The sequence below is a fragment of the Aquila chrysaetos genome, chromosome 10 (assembly GCF_900496995.4).
Source record: "Aquila chrysaetos chrysaetos chromosome 10, bAquChr1.4, whole genome shotgun sequence".
NCBI lineage: Eukaryota > Metazoa > Chordata > Aves > Accipitriformes > Accipitridae > Aquila > Aquila chrysaetos.
In genome coordinates this window covers 37321531-37342109 of record NC_044013.1, presented here as the reverse complement: position 1 = coordinate 37342109, position 20579 = coordinate 37321531, and the positions used below count along the sequence as shown (strand labels likewise).

At 42.9% G+C, this 20579-nt stretch overlaps 1 protein-coding gene across 6 annotated transcripts in view; it reads left to right on the top strand.

Annotated features, from left to right (window-relative positions):
* Window positions 1-267: 267 nt before the first annotated feature.
* Window positions 268-20579, top strand: part of MYO1C (myosin IC) — a 58494-nt gene continuing 38182 nt past the window's right edge. For 3 of the 6 annotated variants that reach the window (XM_030027169.2, XM_030027170.2, XM_041126735.1), the window contains exons 1-2: window positions 307-368; window positions 19413-19488. The gene's annotated coding sequence lies outside the window, so the exon portion shown is untranslated. Of the gene's footprint in view, window positions 369-19412; window positions 19489-20579 lie in introns of those variants that run through there. The other 3 variants (XM_030027167.2, XM_030027171.2, XM_030027166.2) reach the window with 3 other exon arrangements.

Genomic DNA, 20579 nt, shown 5'->3' with positions numbered 1-20579 from the left:
TGCTTTTCCAGCGCCCTGCGCTCCGGGACGGGCGGAGGGGCCGAGGAGGGGTCAGGGTGCTGCGGGGCCCGGCTCTCCCCACCTCCCACCCCGCGCGGCGACGGAGCAGCGGGGGGGTGGGTGGTGGTGGTGGTGGGAGAGCTGGCGGTGCTCCGCGGTCGCGGCCCGCCCCGCGGAGCTGACGGCGGCAGGTGAGGGCGGAGGCAGGGCCGCGGCCTCGCCGCCCGCACTCCGCATGCCCGGCGCTCGGACATGCTCACTAGCGGCGCGGCGCGGGCTCCCGTGGGCAGTCGCCGCCGAGGCGCTGGCGGAGCCGCCGCAGGGCCCCGAACCGCGCGTCCCGGGTTTGGGGGGGGCGCGGAGCGCAGGTGAGCGGGGCGGGGAGGGGGGGGGGGGGACGGACGAGCGGCGTGTCCGTGGGAGGGCCGGGCCGGCCGGTGCCCGTGGGAAGGGGTGACCGCGGCCGCCATCCGCCGCCCCGCTCTCGCCGAAAGGCGCCGGGGCTCGGCCACATGGCCGCGGGCTGCCGGGAGCACGCTGCCGGCTCGGGAAGGTGCAGAGAGGAGCCGGGGGCGGCACCCGGCCGGCGCCCCGGGGAGGGCGGACAGCCTCGGCTCGGCCGTTCCCCCGAAGTCGGCGACCTTCCCGGAAACTCTTAAAATTTCCTCGGTGGAAACAAATGACCCTTTCGCAGCAGCCGGCATCCTGGCGGCTGCACGGCGTGTCCCCGGCGGCCCGGAGGAGTCCCTCCCCTCCCCTTCCGTAACGTTACTCAGTACACTCCGGTAACGCTTCCCTGATTGTAGCCCGAGTGCGGCCAGTTCCCCGCCGGGCTCCTGCCTGGGACGGGGTGAATCCTGCCGAGGCTCGCCTTGGGGAGAGCCGGGCTGGAGCGAGAACGGGTGTGGCTGGGCGTGGGGGCAAGGGAAAGACTGCTCCTGAGCCGAAACGCGGCCGTGTCACGGCCGGTGTGCCTTATTCTGCTGGAGAATGGCTTTCTCTACGTGCCTGACTTGTTCTATACGTTCTCGTGCGGTTGTGTGCTTACTGGCGATGTGTATGTCCTGCTGCGGGTAGCACGTTTGCGCTGGAATAATTCTTCCCTTGTTTGCCGGTGCTTGTACAGGTGCCTAAAAGCATGTCATGAAGAAAGCTCGGTATTTCTAGTCCTCTCGTGTAAGCGGAGATGTCAAACACTGTAACTTCTCTAGCTTAGACCACAGGTCTGCATCCCCACTAAGATTCAGGGGTCTCCATCTGTTGTGCTACTTTCTATGCCAATTTATCCCTTTTCGAATACACCTTAATTGCTTTAAGTGACAGTGATTTATGGAAGGAATCTGACTGTGCTAAACAAATGTCTCATTCTAGTAACTTGAACTTTCCCAGTAAGCTGGCTTGACCTGCATCCTCATGTTTGGGAGGATTACAGAAGAAAAATTATTCTGAGATACAATACAGAGATTATTCTGGTATTTATTCTTTCTATGACAGTTGCTCGAGGTGGAAGGCTTCTCCGGAACTACTTGTAGATGGCAGCTGCCTAGTTTTAGAAAGTGGCAAATGAGAAAATTTGCTTGGTTGGTGGGACAAGCTGTGAAAGCAGAACCACATCTTAGAGTAACTGGGAGGAAAGGCATTTTTCTTTCATCTCCTTTTGGAGCAATAGACAATTACTAGTTGTCAGCACCTTTTCAAAACTCTCTTAGAAAAACTGCCTAGGGCTTACAGAACTGATGAGTTCTTAATTTTTACGGAAGGCCCTGATATGGCAACCACTGTCATAACACTTAAGGATTTTCAGTTTTGATACTGGATGTAATCCTGTGTTTTAGGGAGGGGCTGTGTAAATACAAATCTTGTCTTTTATTCTGCCTGGCAGGGACCAATGGAGTGCTAGACTGTATGCGTGCTATCCTAATTTATCATGACATAAAGGATGGATCTTTTTTTAAAAAGAAAAAAAAAAAGTCTGAATCATGATATACTAAGGGAGTGAGAGATCCCATGTGACTCAGGATCCAAAGCGTGCAATTTCTGTTCTCTTTTGCATAACTGATAGCAAAGAAACTTGTGATTTATGATACATCTTCAGAATTTATAATATCTGTAAGAGCAATTTTATAAATCCTGACAAAATTATTCAAGCCAGGTAGAAGACTTTTTTTTTTTTTTTTTTTTTATCTAAGTCCACTGGAGGAGGGCCAGTAAAAAAACTGGGGGCCAAGAATGCTTAATAACAGATTAAATATGGTGTTTCTTTCTACGAAAAAGCTCAAACTCTGTGGATGGCTTTATGCAAAGGTAAGATAGTCTTAGTCTTGTTCCAGTAGTATTCGGACGTTTGCCATTTTTCTGTTGTTTGTAGTGTCGTGTTACTTATAGGACCTAGCCTTATTGTGTTGGGAACTGCATGCTTTCTAGGAACTGTACAAATTCCTCTACCCCTGCCAAAATGGACAGTCTGCACCAAATGCAGGAGAAACAAACTGCAGCAGCTGGCCACAGTCACAGAGCAACATATAAACTATAGCTCCTGTGTGTTTCAGTCCGTTGCCCCCCTCCCTCGGCCGAGTGCTCTTACCTGGCAGTTTTGAATAGTTCCAGCATGCAAAATGTTGAGGATCAGTGGGCTAGAGCACTTTGCCTCCCAGTTTGAAGGAGTAATGGGTGAGGACTGTTCACAGGGTGCTTTCGAATAAATAATGACTTGAAAAGGAGGTGCAGAGAACTTAAAGTAGGGTGGATTTTCCTAACGATGGTGTGTCCTACTGCCCTATCTAAGTGATGCAAATATAACTAAATCACTCATCCTTTCATACAAGCTAAAGAACCATTTATAAAGGCATATTTGTATGTTTCCAAACTGTTGCTGTGGGGAAAACCATTTGTGTTGTGCTTTGGCTTACCTATATTGATCACAGTCAAATGTGGTTAACTTTTCAGAACTGATCCAAGTTAAAACTGAGTAGGCAAAACAAATAGGTAATTTGTCTGGAGCAGTTTCTCAGGTCAGTTCATTGTTTGAGCACATGAACATCTCTGCCTGCACAAATAATACGATGGCAGAGGAAGAAATGGTTGGGATCGGGTGGGGACGGCTCCACCGGTAGCAGCAATGCCTTTTACTGGCATAAAGTGATTGCAATAATAGCATGTGTTTGTCTTCCGTCAGGGGTTTTACTGTGTTATGTACTGCTTTACTGCTTTATAACCAACTCGTAAGTGATGTGGTTGGCATTGACTAGGATTCCTATCCCTGACTTCAACGGAAACCATACATCTAACCTTCTGTCATCTTTTCTAGTGGGTGAGGTTTGCATGGGTTGTCTTTCTGTGAGACCGTAACACAGTTATTTTTCTGCCTGGAGGGAGCCACTTTTACTGTGCCTCTGTCTGGATTGAATGATCTCTCTGCTGGAAGATATTCTGCTATGTATTTTGTGCCCTCCTCTGCATACGTTACTCCTTGTTGATGCATTAGCGGGGTAGATAGCCAGCTCTTCCCAGAAAGCATTAATAAAGATGTAAGACAACAGTATAAGTAATGTGAAAGGCTAACAAAGTTTGTTATGACAGAAGATTCTGAGTGGACAAATCTCAAGTCATTTTTTGCAACTGAGTCGTGTTCTGTGGGGGTGGAAGGTCTAGTATTCTTTAAAGCCTTGTCCTGCATTATTTAAATACTCTCCAATACAATAAGGAGCAGCAGGGCCAGTACCTTTTCTGTTAATATGTATCTTCAGTGTAGTCTGTCCTATATTAAATTCCTGTGGTGGAAGGTGATAAAGATTAGTGTTTAGAACTCCTGTGACATTCATGCACGCATGGATAGCTCTCCCTGGCAGCTTTTTTCTTTAGGACAGCATTTCGTCACATGTGAGCGACCAGCTAGCTGTTCTTCACTGGGACACTTGCAGCCCTTTAATTGGTACATTGACCTTCGTCCATCTTGGCCACTGCCCTTCCTGTAATTCTGTTCAGCAGCTGATAATAAATGTACATAGATTTTTAGCACTTGGCAATACCTTTGGAGTGCTACAGTGTTTGCGTTGTAGGCAGTAAGGTCCTGGAGCTGGCAGATACAGCAGCCTGCAGTTATTGGAAAGTTTTGTTACCAAATGGGCAGTGTCGCTGTTGGTGGCAAAGAATGCTGTGTCAAAATGTGTTCTGATTTTTGCCAGGAAATGGATAGTCTGTGAATGACAAAAAAAAAATCCTCCATCCATGCTGTCCTAAACAGATTTTTTTTTTTTTCTTTCTTTCTTTCTCCATAAAAGAGCTTTCTAAAATCGCTGCTAGGCAAAAAGATGCATGTGGACAAAAACACAGTTATGAAGACATTCAGCCTGCTGTTTGGATGCTGACTGGACCTTATAAGCTGTAGCTGCTTTAAAAAGCTGTGCCTTTAGATTTATTTTAGTAATTTCTTTTGGATGCGTTTTTCTAGTAAAAGTTTACCATGGATATTTGACTCTGTATTTCCTTGTAGTGTTCTTATATCTGACCAGAGATTTCATCCTTACATGAGGTAACATAGAGATGTGGTCCTAATCTTTGAGACAGTGCATACTCGTAGCTGGAGAACAGCCTTTGTAGTATTTTAAGACTTCAGGGAAACCTTTGCATCTTAGCAGCTGAGGTTGCATTTCATTAGTTAGAGTGATCTGTGGTGCCTTATGCCAGCTGACTATCACCAGGTGTATTTGTCCATTTTACTAATGAAGAGGAGGATTATTGAAGGAGCTGTAATTCGACTAGAGAACAGTGTTTGTCAGAGGATTTTGGTGAGCTTACAATTGCATTTTTTTCTTCATGACCATATACTCAATATTTTATGGTTGTCTTTATGTCTCTTCTCATTACCACCTGCTGCCTGGTCTAGATGGGATATTCCTGTCCAAGAAAGAATCATCTTTACTTCAGAGTTGTAACAACAAACGGAGAACAGAGAAGAGGGTAAGCTCAGCTCTCTCACTGTGCTTATTGTTCATGGCTGAAGGGTCCAGTTAAGTCAACGTCCAGTTATATAATAAGGAGATAGTGATCTGTTTAGCTTTTTAGAAAATTAAATTCCACTGGAACACTATAACTGGAACCATAGAAGTAGGAGGAAAGCTATTTTCCATTCTGAAGTATGTCTTTGTATAGTGTTGCAAGTTGGGTTTTTTAAACTTGCTAACAGTAACTAATACCTTCTACATTATACAGTCCACACTGAGTCATTGTTTACTCAGGGAAATGACTTTGAACAGCCAGACTTGTTTGCTAACTTTAATAACCGAAATATGCAGTTCTATGCATTACAAGGCAGCACACTATAATCAACATTTTTAAAACCCCCAAACTGATACATATTTGCAACACTACACAATGCTGCATTATAAGTAGTATTTCTGCAATTCAGGTTTTGATGTGCAGCAAAGGCTGATTTGTCCAATGGTACAGTTTTGAGAAGAGGGAAGATTATTGCACAAAATTATTGTTGTTTTTTTCTAGAGTTTTATTGAACCTTCCAAATTAGAGACCAGAAAGCCTTGTTCTCTGTCCACACATCTTGTTGTTTTAAATAGCAGGTTGTCTTATACTCTTAGGATTTTTGGAGTCTGTTCAGAATTGCCTCTTCTTCATCTTGGGAGGGAAAGCCACACCTCTGCATCAGGAAGCCAGGAATTCTCTCTCTGACAGAATTGGAACTTAGACAGCAAAACAGATGTTTCTTTTGCCTTATTTTACCTGAGCACTGAAGTTTAGTTGGGAGCAGTTTTCTGCCTTTTCTTGACTGTTTATCTGCTGTTTTGTGTTAGTACATTATTTTCTCATGGATGTTACAGGTAGCTTTCCTACCCACCCATTACATCTATTAAGATTATAATAACAACCAGGGTTTGTATACCTGATTGTTTTTTGGTGTGCTGAAGAAACAGTGCCAAGTGCACACAATGCAATATAATAGGGTTTCTCCATTGGTTTGTTCATGCGGGAATGAAGTGGGAGCAGCTAAGCGTGCCTGACTTGCTTGTGAAGGGACAGTGTGGGAAGAGTGTTTGGGCTGTTAAAATATAACTTTTGAAGATATTTCACATCTTCCTTTTGAATTTATGCATTTCTGAATTTTGTGGTCAGTTCTCTTTTGTTTTCCTTCAGAGCTACTAAGTACCACAGAATTAAAAAAATATTGCAACTTGGAAGAGAAGATTCAGAGCAGTATGGTTACTGGAAAATCATAGTAATGTATAATGAAGAACTGCTTTTACATCTGTTGCACCTTTCTGAAAACAAAAAAAAAGTACCTATCATATTTCTCAAGTAAACCAAACAGTGCATTTTGAATAGTGTTTTCAAAATGTGTATTTCTGATTTCTCCTAAAGTCACAAGCTTTTTTGGCTACAATTTTGTTTGAAAAGAGAAGGGAAAACTTAAGGTCTTGTGTGAAAGTGAGGGAAAATACAAAATATGTGACTTCCAAAATCCCCATCTTATTTGTGCATGGATTTGTTGCTCTTAAAGTTGAGGGAGGGGATCAAAACAAGTTCTGCAGAGAAGTACAGAGTGTGTTTTTGTGTGCCTGATCGTAGCACTCTGTAGGAATGCAGATGATTTCTGACTTTAATGTTGCTGATCTGTCTGGAAAGGTGGTGGATAGGAACTGGGAACAGCACCTTATGGAGCTGTTAGCAAAGCTAGTGCATGTATTATTTGTTTAAATAAGCTTGGTGGGGGTTTGCATCGCCCCTAAACCTTATGAAAGCGTTGCTCTGAAACTCATGATAAATGATTTTTACCATCTCAGAATTTCTGATGTTTTAACTTTTGTACTTCCATTAACATAATTAACTGTACAGGGCTATGAGAGTCCTAGCAGGATTTGGAATTGCTGAGAGAGCCACCATGTTTCCTTGGGCATAAAATTGTGCTGTTATGACTGCAGGATGTCTGGATGGAAGCTAGCTTGTTTCTGGTCAGCTAGGGTGTAGAAGGAGAAGTCAAAATATGAATGCACATATCAAGGTGAGACACTGTTGATTGGATAGAGAATTTACATATTCATAACCTTAAGGGGATTTTAATATTATGTGCTGGCTGAAGGGGTGGGAGTCTGAAGGAAAACTAGAGGCTGAAAACATGTGGGAGGCCAGAAAGAAAAGTGGAGGCTGAAAAGTGGTGGGAGACCAAAATGGTGTGGGAGGTCAGCAAGAAAAGTAGAGGCCGAGAAGAAGGGGATGCTGGAAAAGTTTGAGGGGGATAAAAAGGTGTGGGAGGCAGAAGAGGTTGGGAGGCCAAAATAAGCCTGTATCGTAGATCCGACCAATCTTATTTTGCTCTCCTTTTCATCTCTGCGTCCTCCTGAAGTAGTGGGTCCACAGACTGTTTAGCTGAAGAAAATTAAAGCTCAGCCTTGTGAAATAACTTAGGGACAAAGGCCTATTATCTTAGCTCTCTTATTATTTCAGTTGGTGCTTAGTTTCAGCACTTACAATTTTGGTTTTCAGCAGAAAGCATTTCTTTAAATTGTTTGAAATCTTGGTTGTTACGGAAGTACTGATGAGCAGTAGTGCTGCCTGTCAGTTAGATGTTGGCTACCTTAAAATGCTATCCTCTAAAATCACCAAAAAGATGTTTCCTCAATTCACAGAAGAAATGGTGCTCTCATGACTGCTTATGCAGGGATTGGAGAAAGCTAGGAGCAATTTGGGATAATAGAAGGGATAATTTATGCACTTTTATGAGGTATTTCTAAAACAGGTGTGTTAGAGTCCCTAGACCATTTAAGAAAAACATGTGACAACATAGCGATATGAGCACACTGTCTTTTCTTTTTGCCTGATATTATTGAAGAATACATGGGTTGATGGTTATGGGCCATTTATATATTTGGGTAAGCTTTCAGACATTATTTGTCTCAAGTATAAACTAATCTGAGATAATTGTGTCCTGATACAAGGAAGAAGTATAAAGGAAAGGAGAGCAAAACAAAAAAGAAAAAAAGAGTCAAAGATAAACTGCTCTTCTCAGAGATTGCTGTAGACGGTGACCACCGTGAAACCTTTGTCTGCTGCGCTGGTGAGAGCTACCAGAGCAGGGGATGTCTGGTTCTGAGAGCCTGGCAGGTAGCGAGTGTTGGGAGCAAGGGTTTCTGTGCTGCTCTGGCAGCTTGGTCATGAGGGCGCCATGTGAAGAGGAAGTGTTGCAAGAGATGTGGAGTTCTATATGCAAAAAACTTGCAGAGTGAAAAGGGATGTTTGATCTCTCTCTTTAAACTGAAACCTGACTAGTTGCCAAGTGTCTGTTTCTGCTCTGATGATTCCGTGTCTAGGTGGGGACATAGGGGAGCTCCTTCCAGCTGTAAGCCTTGAATATATTTACCTGGCAACTGCTGCTGTCCAAAGCACTTTCTTAGTTCAGCTTGCAATGGGAGGAAAATTCCGCAAAGTGGCTGTGTGTGTAGGATGAGAATGTGAACTATGTCCAGGCTGAAGTCCATGGAACTCAAAAGCTGTGCTCATGTAACTGTTTACTTTTTTATAGAGGCTTCAGTTAAGTTGGCTGTTTGTCATTGAATGCATTTTTGTGGAAATACTAATTGTCTGTCATCAGAAATAGGTAGCATCTGTGAAAGGATCACATTGTCAACCTGAGTGGAAATGGGGAGTGGAAGAAAATCAGTGTTGCTGAAGGTTGAGTGCACATGTCCGGAAAGAAATCTTTTCCGAGCATTGTACAAGCAAGCTATTACTTTCCAAGGAAAAGTTTTGTTGCGACAAATCTTACTTTTTATTTTGAATAGGCTGGAAAGGTAAATTCTGGTATAAAGGTCTAAAAGTAGCTGTTACTTGGTACCTGGCCTTCTGTTTTGAGCAGTAAATTTCTCTAGTTAATCTCTCTAGCACTGTGCTGAACTCTCAAAAGTGCTTTTCAGGCCACATTGGCCCCAAACCAAATTATCTTAATTGCAAACCACTTATCTGAACTGATGGTTAGTCAACACAAATGTGACACAGTGCTCGTTAGAGTAGAAAATCAATCAGTGTTTAGTGTGGGCTGGATTGAGATTTGTGGATTGATAGGGAATGGGAAGGTTCATTTGGGTCAGTAACTGGCACAGTGATGAGTGTGTGAAGTGAGCTTCCCCCCTCCTGCGCGCTTGCAGAGTCCACCATCATCAGCCCTCATTTCTAAGGCACCTGCCAAAAAGTGTCAGTTGTTCACAATCTTGTTGAATAGCAGACCAGTGTATTAGCTAGACATGTTTCTGCTGGCAAATCCGGTGTGACATATATACCCACACGCGTCAGGTTAGGTAATTTATATTGCTGATTTCCTGATCATGGAACACTACAGCTGACAGTCTGTAGCCTCTAGTGTCATTCCTGGGCTTGTCCTGGAGGCTGCTGGTGGTGATAATATACGTGCATCACTTTGCAAGGTTTTAAATGTTTGGAGGCATCTATATGTATAAAGGGTAGGGGATGAAGCAAGCAGTCAGAGCGTCTTAGAGCTTCATCCATGTCACTCTCAATGAAGTGCCTTTTCTTTCCTTGTCTGCCAGGAGGATATATTCTGCCAGTGTCTAAGATCAGCTTATACTGACATGAAGTTCTATTTAAATTGGTTTTGCTGTAGTTCTCCACTCCCTGCACCTGCACTAGCATCCATTTGACCCTTTGGTGAATCAATTGAAACAAAGTTTAGAGAACAATGATGAAGAAAAAAAAAAAAGTTTTCTGTTTGTTTATTTCCCTGAACTGTCTCATTACAGAGCTGAACAGATCTCGGTCCCAGTACAGAGGAGGGAGGGGGCCAGGACAAGCACAGCTGGGGACAGACGATGGGCTGCATCACAGTAATGTCAGCTGTCTAGGTCAACTTACAGCTGCCTGGGACTGCACCTTGGCACTTCGGAGGACACTTTCTGTGCTCTTTTTACCTTGGAGAAGTGGCTGTAATGTAATGCTGTGGGAATGATGGCTTGTGTAGCTCTTCTCTTCTTATGCTGCTGTTTTTTGATCCTTGAAGTCAGTGGTAGCGAAGAGAAGTTTGAGTTTGCTAGAAGGTTCTGCAGTCACACTGGGGGACTTTTGTGCCCTGGTGTGTGGGATGATTGGCACTAAAACCTCCCATCCTGTGGATGTGGAGCTAGGCCAGCTGTTTGGAACATAGATGGTAATTAGTTGTCTTCTAAATGTTGGCTTTATTAAGATTTACAAATAGCATACACTATCTCCACTCCACTTCTTGTAATGGGGATTCCCAAGCTATAACACTTATTATAGCTCCTAAGCAGTACAGTAACTATCTGCCCACGGAGCGCCTGCACTGCTGCTGCCCATTAACATGGTATCAGGTCCGGAATAGAGAGGCACTGATAAATACTGATACAGACAGGGTGAACACGCTTAGACACTGAGTCAAGAGAAACTGGCATCTGTTCTGCCTCTTGCCTAAGCAGCACACAGAGTGGCCGGGGTTCAAAGCGGGGAGCATAGCCCAGGTCAGAGGGGTCCAGTTGAGCACTGATGTCTGGTGTGTTTTGCTCTCTCTGGAGCAGATGTACCTCTGCCGCTTCCCAGAGCATTGCTGTTTGTGGGAGGAGGTTGGGAGAGCCAGTGCACTGGGGGCCTAGAGGGAGGACACCCTGCCCGGCAGAGGATGCAGGGATGCCCGCTTTTGTACTGCTTTTCAGCAGGTGTAGAGGCTCAAAGGGCTTTTGGGTCCTGTGGGACTCTTAAGGTATATGTGTGGGGTAGTAGGGCAAGGTTACTGTGTTGTGGTATCCGAGCATGACGTTGTGATCGACACAGGCAGAAAGGGTAAGGGAGAAGGAATTCATTTTGCTGCCAAAACCTTTTGTGCAAGAGGTTGGATCTGGATGTGTGCCCTTTCTGTGTATAAACGCAGGTTCCTGCAATTTGTAGCTGCTATTGCTGTCACCACCAGTAGTGGCACCCAAGTAAACAAAATTTAGGAATGCCATCCTGCAATAGAAACTTCAAGAGGCTATTTCTAGATGGAATTGAAGCTCCATGTGACTTAGTGGACTGGAGCCTCATTGTGAGGGTAGAAGGCAACCAGAAGTGGTTTGAACTGGAGTTCTTTAGACTATTGTTGCTAACACTGTAGTGGGCAGCTGTATTAAACTATTTTGGAGCTTTTGATACCATACTAGCACTCTTGTTAAAGAGGCTTCATAACAAGCTAAAAAAGCTTGGCAGTGGCTAGTGCAAGCCCATATTTTTAGATGCTCTATTGGTATTTTTTTTTTCCCCCAGAAACAGATATTCTGGCAAAAGACAATTAAAGAAACAACCTTAGAATGTGAATACTAAACATGAAGGTTATCACCCAGCAGGTAAGCGGGAGCAGCAGAGGCTGTAATGGATTAGCACTTGGATTAGTGACTTTTGGAATAGTGGGGTACCTGCATGTAGCTACTCCTGTGACCCATCAGCTGTTCCAGTAATTCTCCAGAACGTGGAATTTGTCAGATCACCAGACAAGTGTGTGCTGCCTTTGTGCTGCCTATCACAGACACCAGGAATCCCAAGAATGTGAAGGACTCAAATTCCAGTTCTGTGTTCTCGCTCTTCCCCCCCTCCTCTAGGGGCTAGTGGAAGCAGGAAAGGAGGTCAGGCTTGAAATACAAAGTCAAAGAAGAGGAATTTGTGAATATATAGCAGATAACGCCCATCACTCACTGTACTTTGCCACTACCCCCCTCCCCCAGTGTGGAAAGTATGATTAAAGTCAGCCGCTCCGCCCTGACTGTCTGAACCATACATACATGCACAAATGCCAGATTCTCTTCATTCCAGGCTGCTGACTTCAAGAAGGACTTGCTCTGACAAGCTGGAAATGAGGGCTGGCAGCTTTGTCTGCAACTCAAAGGCTTTATCTCTCTTAGACACTCTTCCTAACATTTCCCACAAATACTGTTCTGCTGGTAGGAGCTGTTGTATACACAGGATGCCATCAGGCACTTAGGAATAAAGCCTTACATTGTGTAACTCTCCTTAGAATAGGCAAGGAAAACTTCATAGACCAATTGGCATAAGGCCCACAGCAGAGCTTGCTCTCCTTGTGCTTCAGCCTCATTATTTGGGGAGCAGTAGGGAGAGTCAGCTCAGCCTTTTGATTATCTTGTCCTCCTACCAAGAGCTGGTATTCCTTCCTTCACAAAAATTCTACTGTCCAGCCTTCATCTCCCACTTTGAATATTTCCGTCTGCTGATGATGCATTCATCTCCAGCTTCCACAGCGTATTCCTGCGGTTCATCACCTTGGCCTCTCTCTCCTCTCTGAACTGAACTCCCACCTGGGTATCTCTTCACTTCTCCATTTTACCATGGCAAGCACAAGTTGTTTGACTTCTAGGATTCTTCTTGCTCCACCAGCAACTTCTGTTTCTCTGATCTTGCCTCCTAGCATTATTGCTTCACTGCTGCTTCTGCTCAGTGAAGGATGCCAACTGCATCCACGTGTTAGGGTGTTTTTTTGCAAGTGCTTTTAAGCTGTCTGCTCATGCTGCATATGCAGTCTTTCACTTAGAGTATTTATACTCCCTGACCTATCTCAATCAATTGATGAACCCAGCCTTCAATAAATGCTTTCCCAGAGTGAAATCTATTTGAGAGATGTAATAATGGTTCTAGAGAGCGTCTGTGCCAGTAATTGCAAGATGGCCAAGCTGTTCTTTGGATGTTGTTCTTATTTCAAAATGAGTACTAGAGCAAATATATTTTTACATTCATATAATATTAACATGTGAAATTGAGGTAACTTTAAGCTTGATGCAGTAAGGCATGCACCCTGATATAAAAATTTACCATAAATCAAATTTGAGTAGTCATTATGGTTGTGACATGATTTCTGCTTAAAAGGGGATCTTTGATGTCATCATCATATTGCTTCAGGAGCAGCTTGTCAGTGTTATTTCAGGTTGTGGAGGGTGTGTACATGTATATATTTTCTAAAAACCATAAGACCTACCAGTATCAAATGTCTGCCCAGTACTTCACAGATTTCACAACTGACTGTTAGTAGACAAAACTTTTTTTTTTAGTCTGATTTTTGAGGGAGGGCTGTTTTCATAGGGGCTGTGGCCTTGACTTATGGCCATATAACTAATCCTGTTGAGCAGCAAAGGGATCCCACTAGTCTCAGTTCCAAATCTTCTCTCCATACCACGGGACTGTGCTCTCTGAACATTGTGTGAAAAAGATTGGTGAAACAAAAACTCATTTCCCCTTATCTAGCTTAATATGTGCAAAGAGCATGCAGCTCTGAAGCAGCGATATAAGAGAGTTAGAATCAGTTGTAGTGAGGATTTTGAACAAGAAGCCAGCATGAAGGAGTACCCATAGCATTTAACCTCTGTGTTTTATTCATCCTGGAGCAAGTGTAATTTAAAGTGACACCTCTATAATTGATGAAGTATCTTTTTACCATTTGTTTAATTACCAGTTTCAATGTCTAGAAAGCAGTGGATCAATAATTTACAGTGATGAACTTCCCCGTGTCCCTCTGTTTTTCTAGTTCAGCCATACAAACTATAGCTCCTGAAACAAACCCTCAAGTTGTGATGCTTTTCTTATTCTTTAGGTGATTTAAAAGAGCTTAACCTTTTTTCCTGCCACAGGTGTACTCCAACACAACTGAAGCTGATGGCAGAGCTCCCACTGACCTCAGTGAAGCATGGTTAATCTAGGGCTTGCCATGCACACTGTATCAGCTCTCATGTTTTTGTAGTCTCCTCTCATTATTGTAGAGTGGCAAAGGCTGGGCTCGTGTTGTTGCTACAATAGCAAATGATGCTGCCCTGGCAGTATCTGAGAGCTGTTAGAACAGAAAATTTAAGCAAAAGAACCAAAGCTGCTGCTTGCATTTTGTATGTATTTCTTACATTATAGTCTTTGATAACAGGTACTGATCTTCTGTGGCAGATACCTATTCTTGAGACTCTTGGACCCTTCTTTCAGGGAGGAGCTCAGATTCCCTCATGGCTCTGGATCTCTCACTTTCGCCAAGGGCACTTAGAGAATCTATGCCTGTCAAATCAGAGGAAAGACAGTGTTTACTTCCCAGTAGGATGAGACTTCTTCTGACAGTTCCTGTTGTTGTCCTAGCTGCCATGGACAGTGGGGTTTGCTCAGACAGCATCAGAACAAAAGATACCCAATTTCCACGAGATCTCCAAATCCATGCACTTCCAGCAGGATGTGGCCTTATGTGGAAAGGACTCCCACCTGTGCACTGGTAGCCTCAAGGCAGAAGGATACCTTTTACTTTTTTGAGGATGTGCTCATTATCTGCATCAGCACTAGTGAAGGCTTCTCCTTGTCTCTTATTCTTAGGGGTGCCGGTCCTCATCTTCTGATGGAGAACACAATGCTGTGGGACAGTTGGTATTTCTGTTAATGTCACAACTGTCACAACCAGCTGATATACCCAACTAACGGGAGCTGTGGGAATTCCTTCAGGATCTTGAGTTGGAGATCACAGTCCAAAAGTTGTTTTTGTTTATATGTTAGATGTAAAGGGTCAGTAGGCAGATTGCTGGGCCTGCCTGTGACTACCTATTTTGTCTGCCTCACCAGGATGTATGCAGTTTTTCAACCACCAAATGTGGGACTATAAGTAAAATCAGAGAGAAAGAAAGCATTTGGACCTAGCCACAGCTGGGGAATGAATGTTTCCATTCACTGCATAGGCCCATGTTTATCCAGATGTGGAACATGCATTCCTGAGAACCACAAAGGAACGGGCTCCTTGATTATTCTTTAGTGTGTATTTTGTCTTTGGTAATGCAGAAAATCTTGAAAATGCTGTGAGCAGGATAGTATTGTTCTCCTGAGTGAGCAGGGAGTTGAAACCATGTCTTGGAGATGAGAGATTCCTTACACTTCAAAGGGTGCTTAATAAGTTGCAAGCCAATGATTTATTATGTTTTTTAACATCATTGTGATTACTACTTCTTTTAGTTTAAGAAAATCTTGATTTAATGTAGTTTTGATTCAACAGGAGTATCAATTTTTTTAAATGTTGGAAAACAATATTCTGGATCATTTGATGAGTGTTGGCTGATGCCAGTGGATGTGGGATGTCCTTCTGAAATCATGTCTGTATTTTCCAGGCATCCTGGAATACTTTTGCCAGCATGATGGCAACTCATCATTCCTTGTTTACTGTTAACTGAGGATATATCTATTTTAGGATAAAAATGTTTGCAGTTCACAAAAACATTGAAGACTTTGTTCACTGTGGGATCTTTGGGGTACTGTCATACTGGTCAGAAGGAGATTACCTCAGACAATACCCTTCATCTGGTGGCTTTTACCCTTCTTTTCAGAAGCAACAGAATAGGCAGGGTAAAGGGAAGCAGTTCAGACATAAGCCAGCTGCAATATCATCTGCCCACGTGCTCCTGTTGGTTGCCAGGCCTCAAGTCTGACACACTGCCAGATAGCCAGTCTGCACTGCGTGTCTATTTTTCTTTCGTCTGCTTTTTGGAAACTGCTTAGGCCATTTCTTTTAGCATAATCTGGAATTTCTGCAGATCATTGGATATTCTTATTTTGGGTTCATGATCTAGTTTTACTCCAGACTGTTGTTGAAACTCTTTCCTTAAACTTTTCATAGGGGACTTATGCCATCACAATAAATGTAAAATGCTCTTTGTTCCCTTACAAAGAAGGGTTTGAAAGAAGTTCAGTACCATATGTGTTCCCAATAGTTTTATTAGAACTTATTTATAACTTTTCACTGTCCCAAAATAACTGCCTGCCTTAGGCCAACAATGTCAGTTTGGGACAGAGGAAAAAAAGTGGTGGAAGTACAAATTGTGCCTGTAAACTCTACACTTATAAATCATCACATTAAAAACTACTCCGCTTGTTTGAATGTCTAAAGCATTGAATGTGCCCTTTTTCTGGGCTTATAGAACTTGGCTCCACTTGGTAGTTTGTAGTTCGCTTACAGCATTGCTAAGTTTGCATTAAAAAAGAGTCACACCCAGAAGGAAAATAAGAACTTGTTTCTCCCAGGTATCACTGGCTTCTGGCATCAGAATGAAATGTCGCAAGAATACTTGCAGATTGGTGTGGTATTCTTTTTTTCTTAAGGAACTTAGAGACATTACGTGGAACAAACCTGTGACAGATGACATTGTACCAATACCCAATGTTGCTCATAGCAGCATTTCCCTAAATCTAGAGTACAAATTATACTGATATATACATCTTTATGCTACTATAAACTTTCCATACTAGGGATTTTGTTATTACACTAACAGGAGCAGGAGTAGTTGTTGGGGCATCACTCATGTACAAGCTATTTTATAAAAAAAACCCCCAGAATTTCAGGAAATGTATTCCATATGTGATCCTCTCTCCTGTGCTTTTCAGGAAAGTTTTAGCCATTTGACCTTTATTTTTCTGACATTGGAAGCTTGAATATACTAATATAATCTAGATATTACCTGTGCTCCAGTCTCCACATAGTAGAAAAGTTCGTGGTTTTGACAGCCAACTAGGAGTTCAACAATAGCTCTATTCAGGCTTTACGAAAAGGAAAAGCTTCACGTTAACTGAAAGAAACAATTTCATTTGGCTATTTTGGAGGGAGGTATTTCCTTTTAAAACTTATTTTTCACAGTACCGAATGGTCTGGGTTTGGGTGTGGTTGTTTTAATGCAAAACTGCATTGAAGAAAGTTGTGAATTAAAAGAAAAAAAGGACAGCATAGGACAAGTCAGTCAAGTTTAGTTGTTTCCTATAAAGCAGTCTGATATAGTAGATAAATCTGTTATTTGGATTTCTGTAAAATTATATGTGTTGACATGATTAAGAATGTAATTCAGATAGTCTTCCCTAGGTTTCAGATTTAACCCACTAAAGAAAATAAAGCAGCTTAAACTTATTGTTTTGGTGTCAGCAGTTCTAAACAGACAATTCCTATATTTAGAGAAGAATTTTATGATTATCATTGGTAGCATGGGGGAAACTTGGGATCCTGTCAATGTAACGTTAGTAGGGATGGTTGATCTCTGCTTCCAGACTCTTACTCTCATACCTGTGATTCTTCTCGCCTTTTAGAGCCAAAACAAATATCTTATTTCTCCTGGAGCAGACTTTTTGAAACCGAACAAACAACTTACTGACTGCATCCTTTGAGTTGGCATGAAAAACAAGTAGAGAAGACATCAGCGTTAGGGTCCAGGCTTAAAGTTGAGACCTCGTACTGACTTAAATGCACAGGGAGCTAGTTCCCCAAACTTTGTTTTTTCCAAAATTAATTAACTTTCAGATACCACTGACCACAAGCAATACCAGCACAGGCCGTCTTTCTGAATTGCTTTATAATTGTTATGGAGCAGTTATTACATGAGAAAAGCAGCATAAGGGTATTTAATATAAATGATTTCTTGGTAGTTGGTTTTCTCTAAGAGTCGTAACCACTTATCTTAACTGGTTCTGAAAAATGCCTGCCTGTTTGCCTGCGCTTGTTTTCCCCCTTGCTGTGCAGGCAAGAATGTGAAGTATTTAAATGGACAAAAATTAAAGGCCAGTTTAAAAATCTTCAGAAATCAAGATGTCCCTAAAGATAAGTCAAATATAAAACATCCTCTTGGGACAGAATTGCTCTATGCCCTGGAAAGCTTAACACACCCTTGAGTGCACACCCTTTTCTAGCCAGGTAGTATGGGGACAAGGGTGAGGTATGAGCAACTGGTGAAGAACGTACCTGAGAGCCTGGTTACACTGGAGCAATCCTCTGGAACAGTATAGGGAATTGTAAATCTCAGCCATGTTCCCATCGGGACTGTGAAGTTCCTGGTGCTGTGATGTAGAAGAGTGCTTCTGCTGTCAAAACTCTGTCTTACTGTCTCGTCAATAAGCCTTTCATAAGGGTAGCCTAGCTTGCCTTTTTTAAGGCTCTCAGCCTAACTTTGCTGGGGCAAACTGACCGTTTCAGCTCAAAGAGGTCTTACCAGCTAACACGTGGAAAATCTTGGCTGGGATTTGGCCTCAAGTTCCTCCAGAAGCTGTGCAACCCTGCAGGGGCTGCATTTGTAGACAGAGAGAGATAGGATGTAGCAGGCTACAGATACAAAAAGTATTTGTACATTTTGTCACAAACATCTACTGCTGTCAGAAGAAAGTCTGGGTGATAAACCTGTCTAGGAATTTATATTGTACTCATTTCCATGGCAGCTATGGGACTGTGTCAGACAGTGTTTGCTCAGCAAGCTTCTCTGCACTGGGAGCTGAGAGCTTCTGGCCTTATCCGAAGACAAAGCAGAGATGGAAAGATACCCCTCGCTGGGGATCACAGGGAAATGTTCCAGTTTTATCCAAACGAGGTCTTTGTGAGCGTTGTTGTAGGAACTCCCTTTCATTTGTATAAGAAGAAGGAAAATCTGTCTTCAGCCGGGCTTGCAGGTTTTGTGTCTGCTGAGATGATAGTAAAAACTGTGCATTTGAGTTACAATTACAGCTCCAGATAGAAGTCAGTCTGACGGTTTTGCTGAGATGTTCACAGCTGCTTGTAGCTATATGTTAACAGTTTGCTGCTGAAACTGTTGGCCTGTGAGACATTAATGCATACAATTATGTGGGAACACTTTGGAAATTAAGTTAAATGGCTCCTTCCACAGGTGCCCAACATCTTTACAGTTTAAAACAAAATGAGTAAGAGAGAGCTGTCCAGTTCACAAAATGCAGCAGCAAATTGTTGTGCTCCGTGGATCTGCTGCCCAGGAAGGGCAGGTAGGGGAGCTGTCAGCTTTCCTTCTGCATTAGCACTGGCCACGTCATGCTTTAGGACGTGGCTGTGTCTTTCCCTTTCCGTATCGGAGATGTGCTCACCCTTGCTTTGCAGGCACTATTTTGTAGATTTAAGACTGTTCTGTCTGTCGTTTTCCTCCCGTGAAGAAAAGCAAGGGCGTGATAGAAAAAGGACATAGCAGCTCTAATTTGTACATTTAGTTTTCTATTTTGGGCTGTGGGAGAGGCCCCTCTCTGCTCAGGAGAGAAGAGTCAGAGGTTAAATGCTGTCCATCTCTATGGAGGGGAACCTTAGGTTGCTGCATGCTGGCTTCCCAGAGAATACTGATGTGTGAAGAGCCCTGCTCTGCCAGTTGTGTCCCTCCTCAGTACTCTTTTATGTTCTTCTTTTCCAGACTGCAAACAGTTTAGTGCTGATCTGGCCTTATATAGTAATTTCCTATTATTAGAAACATTTCCTTGGGATCTTGCTCAGGGAGTAGCAGAGGGAAATCCTGTTTCCTTCATCTAACATGCAGGCAAAGTACCGGTGCTCACTCTTTCCTTATCTAGTGTCGATAGAACAAGAAGTTTTTGTTATGATATGCTTTCCAATCTTAATCCCTTTCTAACACTAATCCTCTTTTCAGAAATGCAGGAAAAGAAATTTGGAGGAATAGGAACTGTCAGCCACCAATGTGAGCTGTAAAGCGTTGTCTACAGCCTGTAAGTTCTGCCTGTTCTTTCTCAGCCATGTTTTTCCTCTCAGATTTAGTCGTCCTAATGCTTTGGAAAACCAATTCTCTTTTTCATGTTGGCTTGCATGAAAAATTGTATGATAGGATGTTTCACCTGAGTCTGCCAGGGTATCGATAGAAAGCTAATGGCTGTGATAAAAAACAGGAACAACTTTATATTAAGGAGGGAGAAGTTTTTGTTTTACGTGCAACATGAATGTGTTTTTAAAGGAGAGATTGGTCACTGAAAGCACAGAGATATGCACAGGCTTTAAACACTTAATTTTTCCTGTGAAAACATTTTTTCCCCTTAAAAGGAAGATGTAGGTCCTGCCACTGGGAGTGACTGTTTAGAAAGTCAGTTGGGAGGAATGCACATCAGCTGAAATGAGTCAGGCTGTTTGTATTAACAGCTCCGTCAAAACGGCTCTTCTTGTTCTTGCCACAGACTCTGCAGGGGATCTGCTTAAAATGATTGTATCAAAGTAAGGGCAAAGCAATCAAACTGAATTAACTGTTGTTTTTAAACTCTTTGCTATTGAAGTTAGTGCAACAATTACTGTTGGATTCAGAATGGGTAGAGCTGAAAAGGCGACTGTCTTGCAGTCCTGTAAAACAACCGACAGAGCCATAACACAGGGCAGCGTGTGAGTGGAACAGAGTGAGAGTAGCCACATGCATGAGACAAACTGGCATCATATTAAGGGCATCTGGTAATTATAAAGTGGGACTTTGTTCTGATGGTCACTGTCAAAGCCAGTCATCCATTCTGTTTCACTGGTTCAGCAGAGAGCAACAACAAGGAAAATTTATCTTAATTTGTTAGATTAACCCAGTTTCGGTTTTCACTCACGTCATAAACACAGAATTATTGTGTGCGTGCAGGAGCCATAACTAAATACAAGCGCCGCATGTGTGCTTTTTAATCTGCTATTTCTCAAACACATCTATCATGAGAGGTACCAAAATAGTGATAGCACTTACAGAGAAAGTGTAGGAGTCCAAGGAGAGGTGTGCATCTCCATCTTTGTTTTTTGTAATATTCCATTTTTTTGTAATACTCTTATTTATTTCTGAAAG